Source organism: Spea bombifrons, chromosome 2, assembly GCF_027358695.1.
Source record: "Spea bombifrons isolate aSpeBom1 chromosome 2, aSpeBom1.2.pri, whole genome shotgun sequence".
In the NCBI taxonomy this organism is placed as follows: Eukaryota; Metazoa; Chordata; class Amphibia; order Anura; family Pelobatidae; genus Spea; species Spea bombifrons.
In genome coordinates this window covers 65,713,944-65,734,408 of record NC_071088.1, presented here as the reverse complement: position 1 = coordinate 65,734,408, position 20,465 = coordinate 65,713,944, and the positions used below count along the sequence as shown (strand labels likewise).

Genomic DNA, 20,465 nt, shown 5'->3' with positions numbered 1-20,465 from the left:
GTGTGCGAGTCCAGACCTCCTTAGGTCTTTTGTTGTGCAGTCTCAGTGTCAAATCTAGCAGTCCCGGTGAGCAATAAAATCTCTAGACACTTACAAGATGCAGTTCTTTTTTTCAATGCAATCAAAATAATATAGATAGATATCTAGATCTTCCACGAGAAAGGATAATCTTATTTGTTGCTCCAATTTCCTCTTTTTTGTTTTGCTTGTTTTCTGTTGGAAACCTTAAGGAAGAAAAAAAAAAGAAGAAGAGAGCCCAGCTCTGAGTTATGGAAATACAGTGGTGTGAGTCCTGCTGGTCATAGTGTAAGAACTGAGTGGGAATGGTTAGATCTTGTCGTGATCTCTGTAAAACTGTGACTATCTCACATGTCCTTCCTGCTCTGATCCCCCTTGCTAATGAGCCAAGCCCCCTTGATTGCTGATTTTACGCTTTTTGGACCAATTGTGGATCTCCATAGGCGTGGTTTTGACAGCTCGGGCCAAGATCTGGATGAGTGAAGGGGGGGGGGAGAAAAAAAAAGGAAGGTGTCGGAAGCATCGGCAGTAAGAAAACATGTCAACAGAATAAAATATTAACCAATGACAGAGGGAAAAAGCTAGAAATCCCCACCCACCGGAGCAGCGAACGCACTGCAGACCGGACTGAGTCAGATTTCCTTGCCGGCTGAGTGAGCCCCTTCAGCTGGGGAAAGAAGTGGCTGAAGCCCCCCAGGCGATGGAGCAAGTGGGGTCTAGTGGTGCAAAGCCATCTACTTTTCACAGGGAACGTGTTTAATATACTTATACATATTTATTTATATTTTTTAAATATATATTTATACATATTTATTTATATTTATATATATTATACATAGTTTATATATATATATATATATATATATATATATATATATATATTCAGAAATTCACAGTGAAACTCAAAAAAATGTGTACTAAATATACAATTTTGTTTTGGTTTTTAAACATTTTCTCTAAAAGAGGTTATGCAGTCTTTAAAGGGTGTACCTCTTTCTATGTTCATGTGGGAGCTGTTGGTTCCAGAGCAGCTGGAACGAAATATCACTGGTCTGTGCCTCTGTTCTCTAGAAGCAGCATGCATGTACTTTTCGGGATAGAGGTGGGGCCCGCCGTGCATTATTTTTTTATTTATTTATTTTTTTAATCCACTGACTGGCACATACTGCAGGAAATCTGAATCTAGAGGGTTCCTTTCTAGTGTTGTTTATTTTTTTCCTTATCCCTGTTGTGTTTGGCTATACCACACTTGTGTCCAAGTTATAAGGTGGAGGGGGGGGGTACTACAAGAAACGATTTGGGGCATCGCCGCTTTAAATCCAACCCCTGAGGTCATTTGCACAATTCAGTTAGGAAAGAAGCATTCTTCAGATGGGAAGCAGGCACAAGTGAATGGATTTCCTGAATAATAAAGCAACATTTGGGTGAGTGATAGCTGTAAAAGTGTTTTTATTAATATATATATATATATATATATTTAAAGAAATAAAATATTTAATGATCTGAAAAAAAAACATCAAGATGCATCCTGAGATATATTCCCTTTATTATAGAAGTTTATCTATGATAAAGTCCATCACTCATGCAGTGTGTCTGGAATGTGTCTTTATTCCAGATTAGGGTTAAAAGGACAGCATTTCCAGCTTCCCTAACCCCTGTCAGATGGCTCTGTTTACCAGTGCAGCTTGGGAATAGCTTCGTGCAACTTCAGTGTACTGAGATGATTTCTTAGCAAAAAGGCTCTGTGACTTACTCCAAAGCCTGGGAGAAAGAGAGAGAGAGAGAGAGAGAAGGAAAGAGAAGGAGAGAGAGAGAGAGAGAGAGAGAGAGGGAGGGAGGGGGTGTTAATAATTAGAGGTTCCTATCTACTGAAACAAAGAAGGCCTTGTTTGTCTGCAGTGCTATCATTAAGTCGGGGGATCTAATGGTATTAATTAATAAAACATAATTGAGTGAATTGTATGTATATGCGTATTTGTTGATGCCTAACAGATATGTTGGACCATGCTGTCTCCCACTGCTTTTCCATCTATGCTCCCCTACATAATGTTGTCATGTTTCACACGCATTGGAGGCCGACTGCGTCCCTTTTAAGAGGTCCATTTATAGATCTGTTCTGATTAACCGGGGCTCAATTTGTTAAAGAGCCGCTTGGCGCCAGTCTGCTGACGTCTTACAATAAGAACCGTCTCTTGTCACTTCATATTTACCCAAAAAATCTTCAAACAGCGCCCTCCAAACGCTGCTCTCTCCCTCTCTCTCTCTCTCTCTTTTCTCCACTACAGAGGAAATAAAATGTCTGTCAGACGGATTCTCCAGTCATCACAGCCCTTCGCTGTCTCATCCCCTCATAGACCCATTAAATGCCCCCAAGAATACAATACAATGGTGTCCTATCTTCTGAGCATCTCAACTGCACCCACCCTACGCTCACAGCAACACAACAAACACAATTAAGCCAAAATGCTTCTCCTGTGACGATGTCTGGCCTTCCTAATGTCTCAGACTGGCAACTATTTGCATTTTATGTTTACTAATTAAATGCTACAATACTCAACACCTCCTCATCCTGTTATATACACACACACACACACACACACACACATATATATATATATATATATATATATATATATATATATACGGTATATATACAAGTTTCCCTTTAATTCCCATTGGCACCACAGTGCGGGAATGACATAGGATCTGTATGTAATCATAGGTCGCTTTAAGGAGCAGACAATGTCGTATGCCAGAGACATCTGCTCAGTAAAGACACACTGATAATAGAATGTAGTTAACATGACGACACGCGATCGCCCTGATCGAGCACTCCTTAATATCTTGTCATTTTCTCCACTAACCGAATTATTGGCGCACACAGGCCTGTCCCTGCTGTCACGTAACCTGCAGATAAGATACTGTCAGACTCTTGCCCTTTCTCAGACGTTTTAAGGACAGCATATGGGAAAAGTGTCAGCAGAGAGATAGGCATCAGGTCTGTTACACAAGGTGTCATATCTTGTCTCACCCTGGTCCTGCCCTTGCTCTTCCCAAATTTACAATGGCTGGTGGCGCCACCAGAGAATGAAATCCGACTTGTACAAAGTGTAATCAGGGACCACTTACAACACGGCATTGTGTATGTGCCGCTCAGACTTTATTGCTCTTATCAAGAATTACATAGTATCAGTTAATGGGGTTGTTACCCCAGGGAGGTCTAAAAAGTAACACAAATAGAAAAGGTGTCGGGAATCAGCGGAAACCACAATACTGTTGGGTGTGTTAGGCGTGTATTTATTGCGGGTGTTGGGCTTAATATTCGCCTCTACGTTCTATACATAATGTGGGAGATGACTTTATACTGTCGGTCTAGAGCTTGTAGTATTCTACCCTTTTATATGACAACATGCGTCTGCAAACCCCCCCCCTCCCGGCAGTGAATGGGTCAGTGGAACCTGGGGAAATAATCCTCGGTATAAATAGGGTGGAAGGAGTAGTCAAGTTTGGGCTGTTTGTGGGCAATTCTTGAGTGACCGGTGCTAGGATTAGCTTATCTCGGGAAGGCCGGAACACACCTAAAGTAGTGTCTTCAGCTCTACACTGTTTTAAAGAGGAGCGGTTTGCACAATTAGCAGACAGACACACACCTAAGTACATGTGAAGGATGGGGTTGTACATGGATGGACTCGTAAATTCGAATTGCTCCTCTCACTGAATGTGAATACTTTATAAATGTCAAATAGTTTCATAGAAAATATATATATGATAAAAATGAAAATCCATCTTTATTGTTTAGGTCTTTCCAACATTTTTATTATAAGGTTTTAACAAAAATTAATTTACAAAAAGTGATGATGTAAGGAGTGGGAATCTATTTTTCTCTACGCACACACACATATATATATACATATATATATATATATATATATATACACACATACTTCACACACACACACACATACACATACGTGAAACACTGATGTCTAACAATATATTATTGAAGACTGAAGAATGTTTTAATGATTCCAGAAATAAATTGTCTTATTATCATTATTATTATTATTGATTATATAGCGCCATCATATTCTACAGCGCTGTACATTATAAGTATTACTCTTAACTAGTGTCTAAAGACCAAAGCATTTTTACCTTTGAATGAGCTATAGGATTAAGTTTTGCTTAGAATATCGTTTAATGGACGCATGGTTTTTTTTTGTTTTGTTTTTAAACATATTTTACATTTAATTGAATCACATTTTATAACAACGTGTCCACATTACACACCGCAGTACTGCCTGATTTTTATATAATCCCTTCCTCTAGATTATTTACTTCGAGTCGGATGTATTTTTTTCTAGAGCACCCCTGCTTTCGCCAGTTATTCTGTAAGTAGGTTGTTTGTGGTTACCTGTGAAAACCTAATCGATGTTTCTTAATATTTTTTATTTACATGAGCTCTAAGGGCTGCATCCCGTGATAACTCATTCATTTTTGTACTGATATGATAAGATGAAAAGAAAAGAGAAAAAGAAAGAACAACAGAAAAGATACATCACAACCTCAATTACACCAACCAATATATTACCAGACATATGCAATAAGATTTAATAAATATATGTTTTGCATGCAAATGTGATCCTTTCATTAGGTGAAGAGACAAAACTCCCCCGCGCTAAAAGGGTTAACCCAAGTGAACCCAAGCAGTAAAAGAAAAGTGTATTTGTAAATATTTACTCTAATGATCTGCATTAAAAAGGGACAGCCTAGCATACAAGAAATGTCTCTTTATTATATATATATATATATATATATATATATATATATATATATATATATATATATATATATATTATGATATAATGAGAGGCTTCCTGTCTTAAAGGCTTCCAAAAAGTTCAGAGAAACATCCTAACTTTCAGACCATTCTTTTTTTTCTTCAAAGTCACCCCCCATTACAAGTTCTTATTCTCCCTAATTTTTTTTTCCTTTAATCTTTGCCCATCTCTTCTCCTCATCCGTTTACTATTTTTAGAAGTAGACTTAGTCCTTGGCGCCAGGCCGTTTAAGACCTGTCAAAGTCCTTCATATCCCCCCCATGTCACATGGAGTTCTTCGTCTTCTTCCCCCTTCCATGGTAAAGGCAGTAATTTGGATCTGTGAGTTTGTGAGTAAATGCAATTTGCTCTTCCCCATTGCAATGCTGTCACCGTGACCTCAGTCAGCAGGACTGCTGGTGTCCTGTCCTGTCCACTTAGACAAATTGCAAGTGACTGATGAAAAATAACAATTCTCACAAGGAGCAAACCCTTCCCCTGCCTTCTCCTCCCTCTCTCCTAAGTATGGGATCTGGCTCCACACACTCCATAGGAAATGAATGGAAATCTGAAATACAACGGATCCAAACACACTCAGTCCTTACTGGCAAGAAAGCAAATGCTCTCTACATGTTTAAACAAATGTATTTACATAATCCCCTTGTATCAACCTTATTATTAAATCCCCGATTAGCAAACACAAACATTTAAAGGGATGAAAAACGTTAAGAAAAGCCCGAGTTCCTGTGGATTTTTTTTTTTTGAGAGGAGGGTGGTGGAAAAAATGAAATCGACTCATTTTAGCTAATAACTTGGTATTCCCTATGACTCTGCATTTATTGCCATCAAAATCATACAGATCATAATATATATACATATATATCATATATATATATATATATATATATATATATATATATATATATATATGTATAAACCGGTATAGCTATAGATAACAAAGGCATGCCACTTCCAAAATCGGTACTTTGAAGATGTTACATTGTTCTGCTTGTAATGCGCCTTAATCTATACCTGTAAGGGGTCAATAGCCCATTTGTTAATCCACCGACCGCACTTAAAGGGTTAAAACAGCATTAAGTGTGGCAGGAGGAGGTAATGGAGTCCGATCACAGCTATCCTTTCTTATCTTTGGTACTGGAGTCTGGAGATAAAACATCTACCAGCTGATAGAAAGGTAGGCGGACTAAGTAACAGTCACTGTCTCTCCTCGCTTTCTACCTTGTGCAAATTTGTGATTCCTGTAACCCTTGCGGGACTTCTAATCAAACACACACACACACCTTGTGGGCTGCTTTCCGAGCCTCTGGGGGCTACAGAGTCTCCGGGAAAAGGGTTGTTTGAGATGTGTACAAAGGGACAGCCAGAGAAAGGACACAGTGCAACAGGTGCAGTTAAGTTTGCCTATCAGGCTTGTTACTTATATCATAGCATTGTTGTGTTTCAATGTGAAATATAGCAAGACAATGAGGTACAATGAGTCTTTGTAAAGCCATCCATACCAATTTTAAGGTGGGGGGGTTGTGTGACCCTGATTAGCAGGTGTCAATTTCTGTGAATCGAGTCTTTCTCTGCAGCTGAATGCGACTTATGGGTTTGATGAAGGCTAGCATTTATACTGAATTAAATGCATTAAATCAACTATACATGAAACATTCCATAATGGTGCACAGTCTATCTATCTATCTATCTATCTATCTATCTATCTATCTATCTATCTATCTATCTATCTATCTATCTATCTATCATGTTTGTACATGTCGTGCTTTTTAAAATATTTCTACATATTATAAACACAAGGATTGTATAGATGTGATGTATTATAACAAATCAACACATTTTTTCAACAAGAATTTAATTTTTATTCTGTTTCATAAAAAAATAATAATATTATTTTCCCTTAGATTAGAACAGATGTTCTATATGTTGTATGTAAATGTTATGTAATGTAACGTAGTTCCTGGTTGTAGAATACAGCCATTGATATTTTATTTTCTGCTATTTAATAATGATTTTTGAAGATTGCCGCAATTTAATTTTCCCTTTTTTTCACATTTAAAAATAAACATAAAATACAGAGAAAAAAGAGAAGATTTTAAACTACTAGTGATATTTCAGGATATGACTTGCGTCAGAACTGCTATTAGTGATTCATAGTGATCCGTATGGCTTACTGATGAGATGGATTCATTTGGTTTTTTATTATCATCTTTGTGAAGATCATGTTTTTTATACCTAATTCACTATCATTATCTGCTCAGATAGAAGAGAAGGCAGGTCGGGGATGTGAAATATATTCATTAGCTGCAAGATAATGTAAAGTCTTTCAGTAACTAATTAGTTCATTATTTTATCAGGTCGCTTAATTTAATTCCCCTATTTATTGCCAGCGAGTCTGGTGCATTTTTAAAATATGTAACTTCTGTATAGGTAGAATCTAAGCAGATGTAAAGGCCAACAGACTAGGTAGTCCAGTGCAGCGACTCAACAGATCTATAGGTCGATTCCTTGTGCGCCTCTGGTCAGAGGGGGGCGCTAACACACGAAAATGGGAAATGGAACAACACTTAGAAAGCTAAGATTAGCACGTACTGTGTAGCTTGCCTAGTTCGTTGAATGCACTTCGGACCTCTTTTATTTACTAAGAGATTTTTTTTGTTATTTTGGAGCGTTTTATATGCCATTGCTTTAATTGTTTCGAAGTCAACAATGTTTATGAAGTAATTTTTATATAGTAATAATACAGATAGACAGATAGATGATAGATAGATAGATAGATAGATAGATAGATAGATAGATAGATAGATAGATAGATAGATAGATAGATACATTCATGTTACTAAATAAGATGATGCCTAGCCCACTCTCCCCAGTTATTTAACATTTCCCAATTCAGGGTGAATGTCAACCTATATGAAATAAATCTAAAATATATACGTGTTCTTGAATTTTAGTTTGGAGAAAATACTATTACATTAGATAGATTTTTTTTTAATAAAAACTAGGACTACAAAATGATTTAAAAATGATAAGATTTTTGTGTAGCTATTGTACCATAATGCTTTGGATACAGTAGTAATACACTGCTATTGCACGTCTCTTCTATCTATCTAATATATATATATATATATATATATATATATATATATATATATATATATATATATATATTCACTATTCTGTTCTAGATTTCTCAAGTTCAGCAAGTGCTTTATATGGTGCAATGGAAAATTCTTCCCCCAGCAATCTGGAAAATAGCACATAGACTGTAATTGTATATTACATGCTTTCGGGACAAAGAAGTTTCTACACTAGTATCCATAAAGTGCGCAAATTAAACTGTGCTGTTTTCGAGAATTTTACTTTTCTTCCAGATTTTTTTTATTAGCCGTTATCGTATTCTTTATTAATAAGCATCATAAATTACGGTGATAGGGAACCACGTTGTCTTTTTGCTTACATTTGTGTAAAATTGCAAAATATTCATTATAGAATGTTAGATGTTTTGTTCTCCAGATCGAAGAGAAAGCAAAAAAAAAACACCTCTCAAAAAGATCAGTCACTCGAAATACACCTAAATATTACCAGCCCCATCCTGTTGCCTCCATCTACAAGATCTTCATGGTTAATAATAGGTATTTCAAAAACAGGAGTAACTGTTTAGTTTAATGTCTCCTCATATATCACTGGAAATGGGAATATTATTACAAAAAAACAAAACAGGGCATCTCACTTGCCCATATACAAGACAAATAAAACAGAATTCATAAATATCTTTCATCTCTACTAACTCAGCAACTGAAGTTGAGCAAATCACATTTACATTGCCTGGGACTTGGTATTTTTTGAGTATCTTCTCTCCTTAGACTAAATATTGTTTAGCAAACTAAGACATCAGACTACATCTCGTCTTTCAATGCATGATGGGAATTGTAGTCTGTCCACAGTACACTGTCTAAGGTTTGTAAAAAAATAAATAAATAGATAAATAAATAAATTGAAAGTAAAACTACATCAGAGTGCTGATGACCAGTACCTGAACTATGTTTGACACCAGGTCGAAGTTGTGCCAAAGGAAACCCAATTTTTGGCATGTCACTTGGACCAACATTCACAGTACTTACCGAAGACTAAGTACAGAGCCGGGGACATTAAATACTCATTACTAGATGGTTGCAGCGCCATAAGGGTTAATCCTATGAACTCTGAACCACAACACTAATATATGAAACCAAATTACAGAGATCGCTGATTATATCTTGTTATGATCACAGCAGTCTGAAAATAGAAATACATTTTCTGCTATTATTTTTTCTGGCACTACATCTAGCAGGCAGTATAAAATCGTTATTTTCCACACTCCTCTGAATACACATTACCCCCACTCTTTCCCAACTCTCCCTCTCTTCTTTGATCATTGAGCTCTGACCTTGTTCTCAACAGTCCAGCAGGTTGATTGATTTTCAATTACAAAGTCTTCACTGAGTTGGGACTTTATTAACCCTTCGTGCGTATGTGTGATTTGTGCTGTTGGTGCATTTCTGCATCAAACTGTTAATGGAGTGCTAGGATATCATTAAACTCCCCCAGGCATCCCAGCAAAAGACATTACTACTTTTTTTTATCCCAGGAAGCTATTTACTAGGGAATAAAAAAATTATATTGCTTTAAAACTAGATTATAAGCATTGTGGAAGCATTTTTGTGCAAATAACTACCTATATTCCATAGAATAAAAAGTGCTGTTAATAAACCAGCAATCTACATTGGGTAAATTACTCATTATTCATATATTCTAAATTCCACAAAATGCAGATAGAAAATTGAACTTGTTTACTTCAACAGACCCAAACCGGAGGGAGAGAGCTTAAAACTGGATTTATTTTGCTTGTGAGTGTTTTTTGCAAACGTTTATGATGTTCCTAAGCAACTTCACATTGTGACTCCCCATTAGTCAACTTGTGTAATTGTACTTGTATTATTATTATTAATATTATTATCAATGACGTTTCTCATTAATGGAAAATGATGGCCAACCTAAAGAAAGTTTACTAGGTTGGTTGGAGTTTATATGTAAACTATTACACCAGATACTGTATGTTTGTTGCACACACTTGGCTGAGTATTTTCTTCCAATATTGGTGTGAGTCCATTACCCTATACGGAAGAAAATATTTATAAAGCACCAAGGGCCACACACAAACCCATACTACATCCCACCAGCTTTTTAAGGGTTTTAAACAAATGTATTTACAATCCTGGGAGTCACTGACTGCATAAAAGCAAACTCTCTATTTACTGCAACCTTATCCCTTAAATAAAAAGGATTAGTTAAAGCTAATATTTGATAAAAAATTGTTTTCACTGCATCTTTGTAGGGATTAGGCTGAAGATAGAAAATCAGTCCTGTTAAGCCTTGCAGATGGATCGCAGGGATACAGAAAGGTTTAAATCAGGTGTACCTATTTTTAATAACTGCTTGCAATAACTAGGGTGGTCGCCACAACGACTCTAGATTATGTTACAGTAGGATCAGATTGTGCAAACAACCAAACCTTTCCAAAATATGTTACATTGCTCTTTCTTTCTTTCTTTCTTTCTTTCTTTCTTTCTTTCTTTCTTTCTTTCTTTCTTTCTTTCTTTCTCCCCTATCTCTCTCTCAGTGTATTTGCTAATTTTATGAAGATTATTCACATTTTACAAAGCGCTATCAGCTATAACTAATAATAGGTAACTGATCATACTCACAGTTTAGATTCTTTTGGGGTAGAACCGAACTCTAACCACCCCCTGGATTCCTATAACCGCAATACACAGCCAATAGAAGTTCCCAGACATAGGATGACCAAGGTGATTGAGTGCCCTGCTTTATTTCTTTCTAGAAGGCAAAAACAGAGTCAACATCACTCTCTTTCTGTCTCTTTTTTTTCTTTGGAGACTTTGTAATCAGTAAAGTATGAAGTTGATGAATTTAACTCTTTGTTTTCTTGGAGTTCAAAAAAAAAACTAGATAAAAAAGCAATTCCAGATGGGGAGGCTGCCAATCTGATTTAACAAGAATAAATAATCAGGTAAATAGATACAGGTGTTTTGACTGTGAGGGTCAGTTTCAACTTTATTTTCAATCACTTTCCATTTCCTTCCTCTTTGAGGATCAAACTTCCCTGTTCTCCATACTCTTTAACTAATGCAATTAAGACTTGGGAATTTCCACCCTTACGGCCCTGGAATGTACGGTTTCTCTGTATATAGTCTTACATACAGGTACGTTTATTTTTAAGATGAAAGTATTTCTTTAGACATGTGAATTTAAATGTGGCCACTGATTGATCGATAGCTAGATAGATAGATAGATAGATAGATGTTTACACGTCATTAAACCGCATGCATCATATTAAACTGCAAATTATTAATACCATACATTTGGTAAGATGATACATAAGTCACTCTCCCCATTTACTTAACTAAACATTTTTTTTAAATCTATATTAAATAAATCTAAAATACGACATATAGACACTGGATAGCAATTCTGTAAATAGTAGCAATATTCCTGAATTGACCATTAAAAAGAGAAAATTATGTTCCATATTATCTAGAACATTTACAATTGCTATTCAGTAGACGACGATGATATTAAAAGATATATATATTTAACTGATCAGTACCTTACCAGTACCTTATACCACACTACCCTTTTATAATTTTATATGTCCACCGTTTTGTTTTCTTCCCGTCCCAGCGCAACGTTTCCAATGTATCCTTTTATACATCAAATACATAATCTCTATCACAATTGAATATTAGGAAATGTTTCCACCTTATTTGGATGGGCCCTGAGATTCTCGATCTTGACCTACAGATATATATACACACACAGAACACAGCATTCCGGTACGCAAATGGTTAATCTGCCCTAGATTAACACTATAATAGAATATTGCTGACCACCCTGTGAAAACAAAGTGAATTAAAAAGGAAAATATATATATATCTATAAGTGGATGCAGAGCAGTAAATCGGGGTGTCTACCTTTTCATTACATCAACAATAACAGGATTCATTATGGAAAATACGTTGCATTATCTGACATTATTTATAAAAACAATAAAGGATTTAGAGAGATCATATACAGCATATACATTATTAGACCTAATGAATGTGCTCATTTACTGTAATAGGAGGTGTCCCTCAGATCTTCTCAGATGTAGACAGACATATATATATATATAAGTGTAATATTCTATATATTCAATTTCTGGTCCCTCTTGGGCTATTTTCTGCTTCAGAAGGGGAGATGAGGAAAGACATGGGCAAAATTACACGGTGGAACATGCAATTTCCCCCAAAAAAGGGTCTTATAGCCCCTGGCTACCAAGACCAGTTTCCTGCAGCTGGGAGGACAGGTGTACAACGGTGAATGGCTTCTATTAGTCGGATTCGGGCCACTGACTGCAGATAACGTGGATATGATAATGCCCACTTTCTCTTCCTAACAAAGTTAACAATAATAACAGCCATTGTATTCCTCCTCATCGATATGATGTAGGAGTCCGTGTGTGATCACAGTTCAGGTGGTGAACCAAAGACTTAACTCTGCAAAGTTCGTTACAAGAGATCGCACTAGATGTTTGTGGAAAGTTCAATTAGATGGTGAGCATTCCGTTCTTTTATGAATTTCCCGTCCTTGTTGAGGTTACCACCTCTTCGGCGAATGAATTCAAGTCTTGCATAAGGCTCTTTGTCAAGGGATGTTGTCTTCAACCTGTGACAGGTCAGGTGTGCCTGTGATCACTGCCCAGAATAGAGACACCATTGTAGTGCCACTGGCTCCAAGGAGTCACAATTGAAGAAATAAATGGAAGGACCTTACCTTCTTATTGTTAGCTTTTGCTTTGAAGGTGATTACAATTGCCTTTAGGAACATTTCAGTCCAAACTTATTTAAAATACAAACGATCCCTTATACATGGATACTAACTTGCAAAGGAGAATTATTGCATTTATTACTGGGAATAAGTTTGCCTGTATAATCTGCTACTGTTTTTCTTAATTAAAAAAAGATTTGTGTGCTATATTATTTTAATAATTCCCTCCTTTAACCTATCCCTGAAATAGTTAATTTGCTTCCTAAAATAAACTACATATTGTCATTTATTATTACTATGTACTAATCTTCCAGCCAACACAGTGTAATAAACCTTTCCAGAATTGAATTTTTGTGACTTTAAGCCACACTTTGGGGGGTTTTTAGTGTGGGAAAACTAACAGTCATAAATATCTTTCCTTGCCTTTTTTTGACCAATCTTTCCCAATTTAAAGTTCTTGTTAGGCCAATAGATATTGAGATCTAATTGCAAATCAGTGGGTTTGGCATATGTGCAGTTAATTGAAAATACAAAAATGCATAGAATACAATATATTCTATGTACTTATACTTGTGAGGATGGATGTAAAACATTAATTTGAATAATTAAAAGAAGATAAGAAAAACACTTCCTATATCAAAATGGCATAGGCTTCCTTGATATACAAATTGTTAACACACACAGACTTCATATAAAAAGTTGTTTTATTCATAAAGCATACATTGCACAAAAACGAATCCAAATTAATCAGGTTTAGTCTTTTATAATGTTTCGGAAAATATCAGCCTTTACTAATAGAAAGAATCACTTAAAATAAAAGTTGCATAAAATGGAAAAAATAATGTTACCTTTAACAACAATTAAATGCATTTAAATATACATTTTCATATATCTAAAAATCAGGCATAAATATGAATTGCAGCCACAGTGTATAAGGAATAAGGTTTTATTACATAGGTAATGCATGCATTTTACTGTGATAAAGCACTATGATAGGATTCTTTGGATTAACTCCTATATCTTTCTGTTGTCCCAATTATGAATGTCTCTCCTGATCAGAATGCTTTAACTAACGTATTCTGGGGCTGTTTTGACTCCACAGATATCCTATATGCTCCATATGTTAACATCCGCTTTTGGTCCAGGCCCCTGTAACAGTACAATACTTTGTAGTATTGAACCCTTCTCATTAAATTAAAAGAGTGATTAAAACAACATTTGTATACTCACCCTCAATATATTTAAAACATTCAAGAACTAATTGCTTGATTACAAAACATTGCAGAGTATTAACCTAAATATAATAAATCATATAAGACACAGCCACTTATCAATTAACATATAAATATATATAGAAACATTTAACAATAAAATTGTCATGATAGGATTGTTTATATTATACAGCCATTAAGTGTAAAAAAAAACCACACAGATATGAAATGTGTTTTGTATAGTCTGCTATGTTTTAAGGTTACATCAGCTTGCATGTTTCCAAAATGTTTGTAGGGGCAATAGCAATTGATGAGCTCTATGCATCTGAAGAAATTCAGTTTATATATTTGTTCCTTGGGTGTTTTTTTTTTTTTTTTTTTTTTTTTAATTAATCTCTTCAAACCTGGTTTCAACAACAAAACTCTTCCTAACTGGTTTCTCTCTCTGGACTATTTCAATGTTTAGCTTTCTCTTAAAGCATTTTGTTAATAGACAGAAAGGTTTTTCTTCTCCCAAGCCCTGCGCTCTTCAAGGCTCTAGGATTTGCTGTCTAAATAGGTTGTGAATCATACTCACTGTATTGTACTTACACTGGAATGCAAAGGTTGTCCAACCAATCCCCATTCACATTCCACACTAAGGATTACAGGTGTCCTTAGCACAAACCTAGTTTCCTCTTCCTCCCAAACTTTCCCATGTGGGAAAATTACAAAAGAAAGAGGCACAACTAAGGGGTGCTTAGTATACAGCAAAATCTATATTTTGTTTTAGGTCGAATTGCGCCCTTTAAGAGAGGCGGAAAATTCATTCAATCTTTTGTTTTGTTTTTGACAGATTTTGTTCTGAAAAAAACAGACAATGATACTTCTAAACTAATGTTCCCCCCCCTCAATTTTTATCTTTAAAGGAAGCTCCTGTCTGATTCTCAAGACACTGTCTGGATACGAGTTAAATTGGATCTCTCTGAGGTTAATGCTTTCCAGATTTTACACCTTAGGTTTCAATTCACTGGATATTCTGAGACAACAAAGCTGAGAAACCAGTGGTTAATGCCTCTAAACTATGTTGTTTATGTCGAATGGGCAAACATATAATTTATGTTTTGAATCCTAGTTACAAAAGTGAGATTCTAGTGACTTACAGGTCCTATAATAGGTCTACATGGACCATAGTGGACATAGGGCAAATGCCACAAGAGCTGCTGCTTAGTTTTCAGTCATGCAGAGCATGTAATCATATTAACATTGGGCTGGTCTACCTTAAATGCAAAGGCTATTGTTTGTAACTCATATGGTTTAGGTATATTCTGTTACTGTTGGTGTTCCCTTAAAGTAGAGTAAGGCAACTTTTTATGTATGTATATATACATGTATAGTTTTATTTATATAGTGCTAATATATGTACTGTGTGTGAACAATGACAGTGGATCTCGGACAAATCTGTTTGAAGGCAGGGAAGGACTGGCAGTGGTACCAATTGTTCTTTTGGGGATCTCTGATCTCTGAATATTGTGGGCCACTACCATACGTTTTTCTTAATATGCACTTGTGTTTCATGTGTTTCCACATAAAACCATGGATGATGCCCAAAATATATAAAACTAGTTTTTACGGATTGTAGGACAGAATAGTGGGGATCAAACATGTCTTATAAATGTTTGAGGGTCACTGTGTTACTAATAAACCTGGGTTGGCTTGTCATCCAGACTGAAATCAGTCAGCCACCTCTAGCTTAATGGCCTGCGACCTAACGATGTTATCATCTGTACTGGTTAATGAACTCTATCCAGAATAGCTTGTTGTCTTTTTATTGACACCATCCTTTTTTAACTTCTAAATGTATCTTTTAATCAATTATCCTCTATGGATTCCCTTGTATTGTACATATATTTATATATTGATATTGTTTGCAATGTTTATCCTACAGTTATTGGGTATGCTGAATTTTCAATAATGGAATATAAACTATATGGACAAAAGTATTGGGACACCTGACCATTACAACAAAAAGGACTTTTATGACATTGTATTTGAAATACATTGACTTTAACATGGAGTTGCCACCCCCCACCCCCCTTTGCAGCTGTAACAGCTTCCACTCTTCTGGGAAGGGTTTCCACAAAATTTCACGTGAGTGTTTCTTTGGAAATTTTTATCCATTCATCCAGTTGACCATTTGTGAGGTCAGGCACTGATGTTGGATGAGAAGGCCTGGCTCACAATCTTCTTTCCAGTTCATCCTAAAGGTGTTTAATAGGGTTGAGGTCAGAGTGCTGTGTGGGGTAGTCAAGTTCTTCCACACTAAACTCTTCAACCATGCCTTTATGGACCTTGTTTTGTGCACTGGGGCACAGTCATGCTGGAATGGAAAAGGGCCTTCCCCAAACTGTCCCCACATCGTTGGAAACATAGCATTGTCCAAAATGTCTTGGTATGTCCTCTTCATAGCAAGATATTGTGAACAAAGCTATGCTTCAAATAACAAGGGTCTGGTATCCCAATACTTCATATAGCGTAGTTCAGGTACAAAGCAACCAATTATATTATATTGCTCTAGGTGGGGATTAATGTCCATACAATTGACTAATTTGGTCCTAGGATACAAGCATATCATGTATTGTGTTTTTCCATTAAGTGTATTAAATATATTTAGATAATGGACCAATAATCTACTCTTTTGATACTATTACGGTCAAACAATGAAAGTTTGACCTTTAATTTTAATTAACATAAGTGCAAACCTTGGGCCCAGCATGGTAAAACTGCTTATGAAATTTAAGGCAAAAGTTCCATGGGGACATATTTTTCTCTTTGATCATAACATACAGGGCTTTACACAGTAATATAGGGTAATCAGTAAATATTTATCTTCAGACCTGGAGGCAGCCATGTTATATTTTGGAGGGATCTCTCAGCTCAAACACTATACTGAGATGTTAACGGCAAAGCTAATGAAGTCCTGGTTATGAATGATTCCCTGTATTTGACATGATCTTACTTACTTTCATACCCAAGTGGTGAATATGAATACGAAGCGTAATTTGTATCAATGTATTCCCTCCTTAATACTCCCCATTTCAAATAAGATATTATGAAGGTTTCTGCAAATGAGTTGTTAAATATGATGTCCTATATAGTGCAACATTTCTAACAATTCACCCATAGCTAACCCTCAAATTAAATCAAATGAAGTTAAAAAAAAAGTGAAACATCATAATAGTTTTCTTCTCAATTTTCTTTACTCTAATTGTTTGCAGTTGTGAATTTGAGACATTTAGTTCTTACTTGACGGAATCATTAATCATAGCCTCCAGTTCTGGATACCAAGTACCAGACAAATAATTATTAGGTGTTTAATCGTCCCTCTGTTTTACATTTGGTACATTCCTATTGCACAGAAGTAACATGTAGCATTGCGTGGTTATGTCGGGGTGGAACCCCTGCAATATTTAACCAAAGTGTTGATTAGGGTCAGTAGCAGCTCAGGCCATTCCTGCTGGATCCGGCATGAGAGGTGTGGATTAGAAGTAGTTAATCAATGTTCCTGCATTTGGAAAACGCTTAGAAATAAACATAATGCCTACGACATGACAAAATAGAGCAATTCTGGTGCAAATAAAGAGCAATTCTAGTTAAAAAAAGATATGGAGAATGCAACTTTGACTATACTTTTTTGGTCACTTTTGCTCTTTACCATTGCTAACATTGCGATTTTTCTTGATTGCCCTAAATGTTTTTTTTTTTTTTTTTTTTAATTAAAACAAGTTATTACATTTAAACACAATACCAGTTTAAAGGAAATTGTCTATACTGCAGAGAGGGTATCTGCATTTCCATCAATTAATTAGGTATATTTCAATGCATATGCATTATTAGCCTTTGTGTATGACATTTTGTATGCTTCATTTTTTCTCTTCTTTTTTTTACAGCTGACGTTCAGAAAACAAACTAAATTTATACTGGACTACTCAAAAATCCACTGGATGAAATAAGCAGTTTTCCCCAATACATCTCTGGAAAGGGCCTAGAGAACAAACACAGATGAGGTATGTGAGAGGGCAACATTAAGAATGGGTTGATATAGCCATTTTCAACGGTACCACAACTGTTCTTCCGCCCAATTACCTCCATACATTATAATACAGTAATTTTTCACGAATTTTTTTTTAATGTAAATTTATGTGACCTATGTCTAAGCAGGTAAATTATTCAGGAACCACAGAGGTGGAAAGATAAGAACTGGAAAATTAAATACACTATCATTCCACATATTAAACAAACCTATATGAGTTGAGGGTCTATATAGTGAAATAGTAATAAAACATAAATACATGTATATTAATATCCATAATTCATTCTTTCTCTCTATTTAACTATCATTGGTGAAATATTGTATCAACATGTTACTCAGAACAGCTAATTTTGACCACTGAGAGTTAGCCATTAACCATTAGTGTATATCCATTTTTTAACTTAAAATTTTAAATGCGAAGGTAGAACAACACTATATGTTTATTTACTGTTACAATATTTAACTTTCCGTAATAAAAAAAACAAGCTGTTACGGCCAATGTTAATTTTTCCCTCAGATAATCAAGGTCCAAGTCATAATAAAGGTAAACTTAAGGAAGAAAAGTTTTTTTGATTCATCGATTAGTTTAAAATTGGAAGTGGTGGCTTGCCATGTTGGAATATTTGTCTATTTATATTGTATATCTAATACATAGATAGATGGGTCTCCCTGTTTCCCTGTCTTACTATATAATACGTTTAAACGATATTTTTTTTCCTTATGACTTTGATGATTTTGTTTAACATTTATTTCAAAACAACTCCAAAAACTCCAAAAGAAACTGACAACAAATTCAAAGGTTTATGCATATTGTACCGATTACAGGCATGTTAAAGGATTTCTACAATTCTGGCTAAATTCCATTTTTATATCTTTGAAAATTCAAAAAGGCAGCTTTAAGAGTTTCCACACATAGTTCTTTGATTCAGGCCAAATCTGGGATGTAATTAGGAATTGAAAGAAATGAAGACGACTTAGTCGGACTAAGTAGAAATGAAAATGAAGAAGAAATCCTTGAAAGAGTTGAAATGTTTCCATCATTTCCTGCTTCAATTAAAGTTACTAAACAAATCTAAAATATGCATTATTGGTAATCTAGAACATTATATCCCAAATTGCTTAGACATTCTAGCAAACACAAAAAAGCTTAAACTGCACTGGAGTTGAACAGAATTCTAATCTACTGCCCCTCCCCCACTCACGCTCTCAGATATATAATGATACAAAGCAGTGAATTTATCTATCAGTCAATTTATCTAAGGTATCTGTGTGCGTAGGCGGGGGCAGAACCCACATTAATTTTCTTTATTAGGATTTATTACATTTTTGGAATGAAACATTTCACCTCCATGATAATGATGGCCCAACATCTGTTTTCTTTTTAGAAATCTTGATAAGGACCCTGAATGTTGTTCCTTTTTTTTTTCTTTTCTTAATTCTTAAAGGGAACGCCAGGAACAGCTGCCATGATGTGGTATCATCACAGACCCATTCATTTTGGGGCTGCAACTTGATGGCCATTCAAAGATGAATTATTAAAAAGTAAACATAGGAGTCTACTGCGGGTTTAAAAGTTTTTTTTTTGTACTATTAAAACTAATGATGGAAAATACCTTCTAACATCATTCAATATAATACATAACAGGCAATGTTTGTGCACTCAGGGCATAGATTAATGTATTTTACGTGTGATTTATGCATTCCATTGGCTTTTGAACAATTCACAAGAAGGAGCCCACTGTAGACTTGTACTTTTATTTAAGTGCTGGCTTACATTTTGCATTGTGTTGTGCCTTATGGTAAAACATACACCATTCAAAAGATGTATGACTATATTTACCCATGTAAGCTTTAAGAGATATGATTGTTACACTCATAGGAACACAGTAAAGGTGACATGACTTAAAAGACTAAGGTCACTTTTTCTCACGTGCAAAAGTAGTAGCCTGTTAATCGATCACACACACGCACACAGAGGTATACACAAATACATTTCTTCATTTGTAGCTCATAAAAGTAACAGGAAAGGTTAAAGGAAAAACAACATGGTGCTTTTATCTTAAAAATGTATTTGCAGATCACCGCAGGTTGCCTCTCTATACTCATGCCTTAAATTTGAGAAACAAGATGAGAAACGTCTACATTTTGGAGGTAAGAAAAAATTCCCAACACGCTCAGAATAAAGTGTTTTATTGTATTTTGATAAATAAAAATAATTTTAATATTATTTAATAGTGTTTTTACATTTATATAGATTAGTAAGGCATGTTAACCCTTTTTAGTACCCTACATACTATAAAGTCATTTTTATCATATGTTGGTTTAATCAAGATTCCCCTTTTCCGTGTTTGATGTACCCACACACATTATACATCCTTTTTTTTTCAGGAAAAAGAGGGCTTTCATTTGACAACCATAAAAACACACAAAAAATAATAATTGTGATTATTGTGCTAGTATGTA

General features: G+C 35.3%; 2 long non-coding RNA genes across 2 annotated transcripts; one reads left to right on the top strand and one right to left on the bottom strand.

Annotated features, from left to right (window-relative positions):
• Positions 1-186: 186 nt before the first annotated feature.
• LOC128472668 (uncharacterized) lies at positions 187-1,115 on the bottom strand. Its single transcript, XR_008346197.1, has 2 exons — positions 1,009-1,115; positions 187-224 (listed from the first exon to the last, which is right to left on the bottom strand). It is a non-coding gene; the product is annotated as an uncharacterized LOC128472668 (long non-coding RNA).
• Positions 1,116-1,236: 121 nt separating this feature from the next.
• Positions 1,237-19,969, top strand: LOC128472666 (uncharacterized). The gene is made up of 3 exons (XR_008346195.1): positions 1,237-1,442; positions 17,860-17,976; positions 19,388-19,969. It is a non-coding gene; the product is annotated as an uncharacterized LOC128472666 (long non-coding RNA).
• Positions 19,970-20,465: the final 496 nt, after the last annotated feature.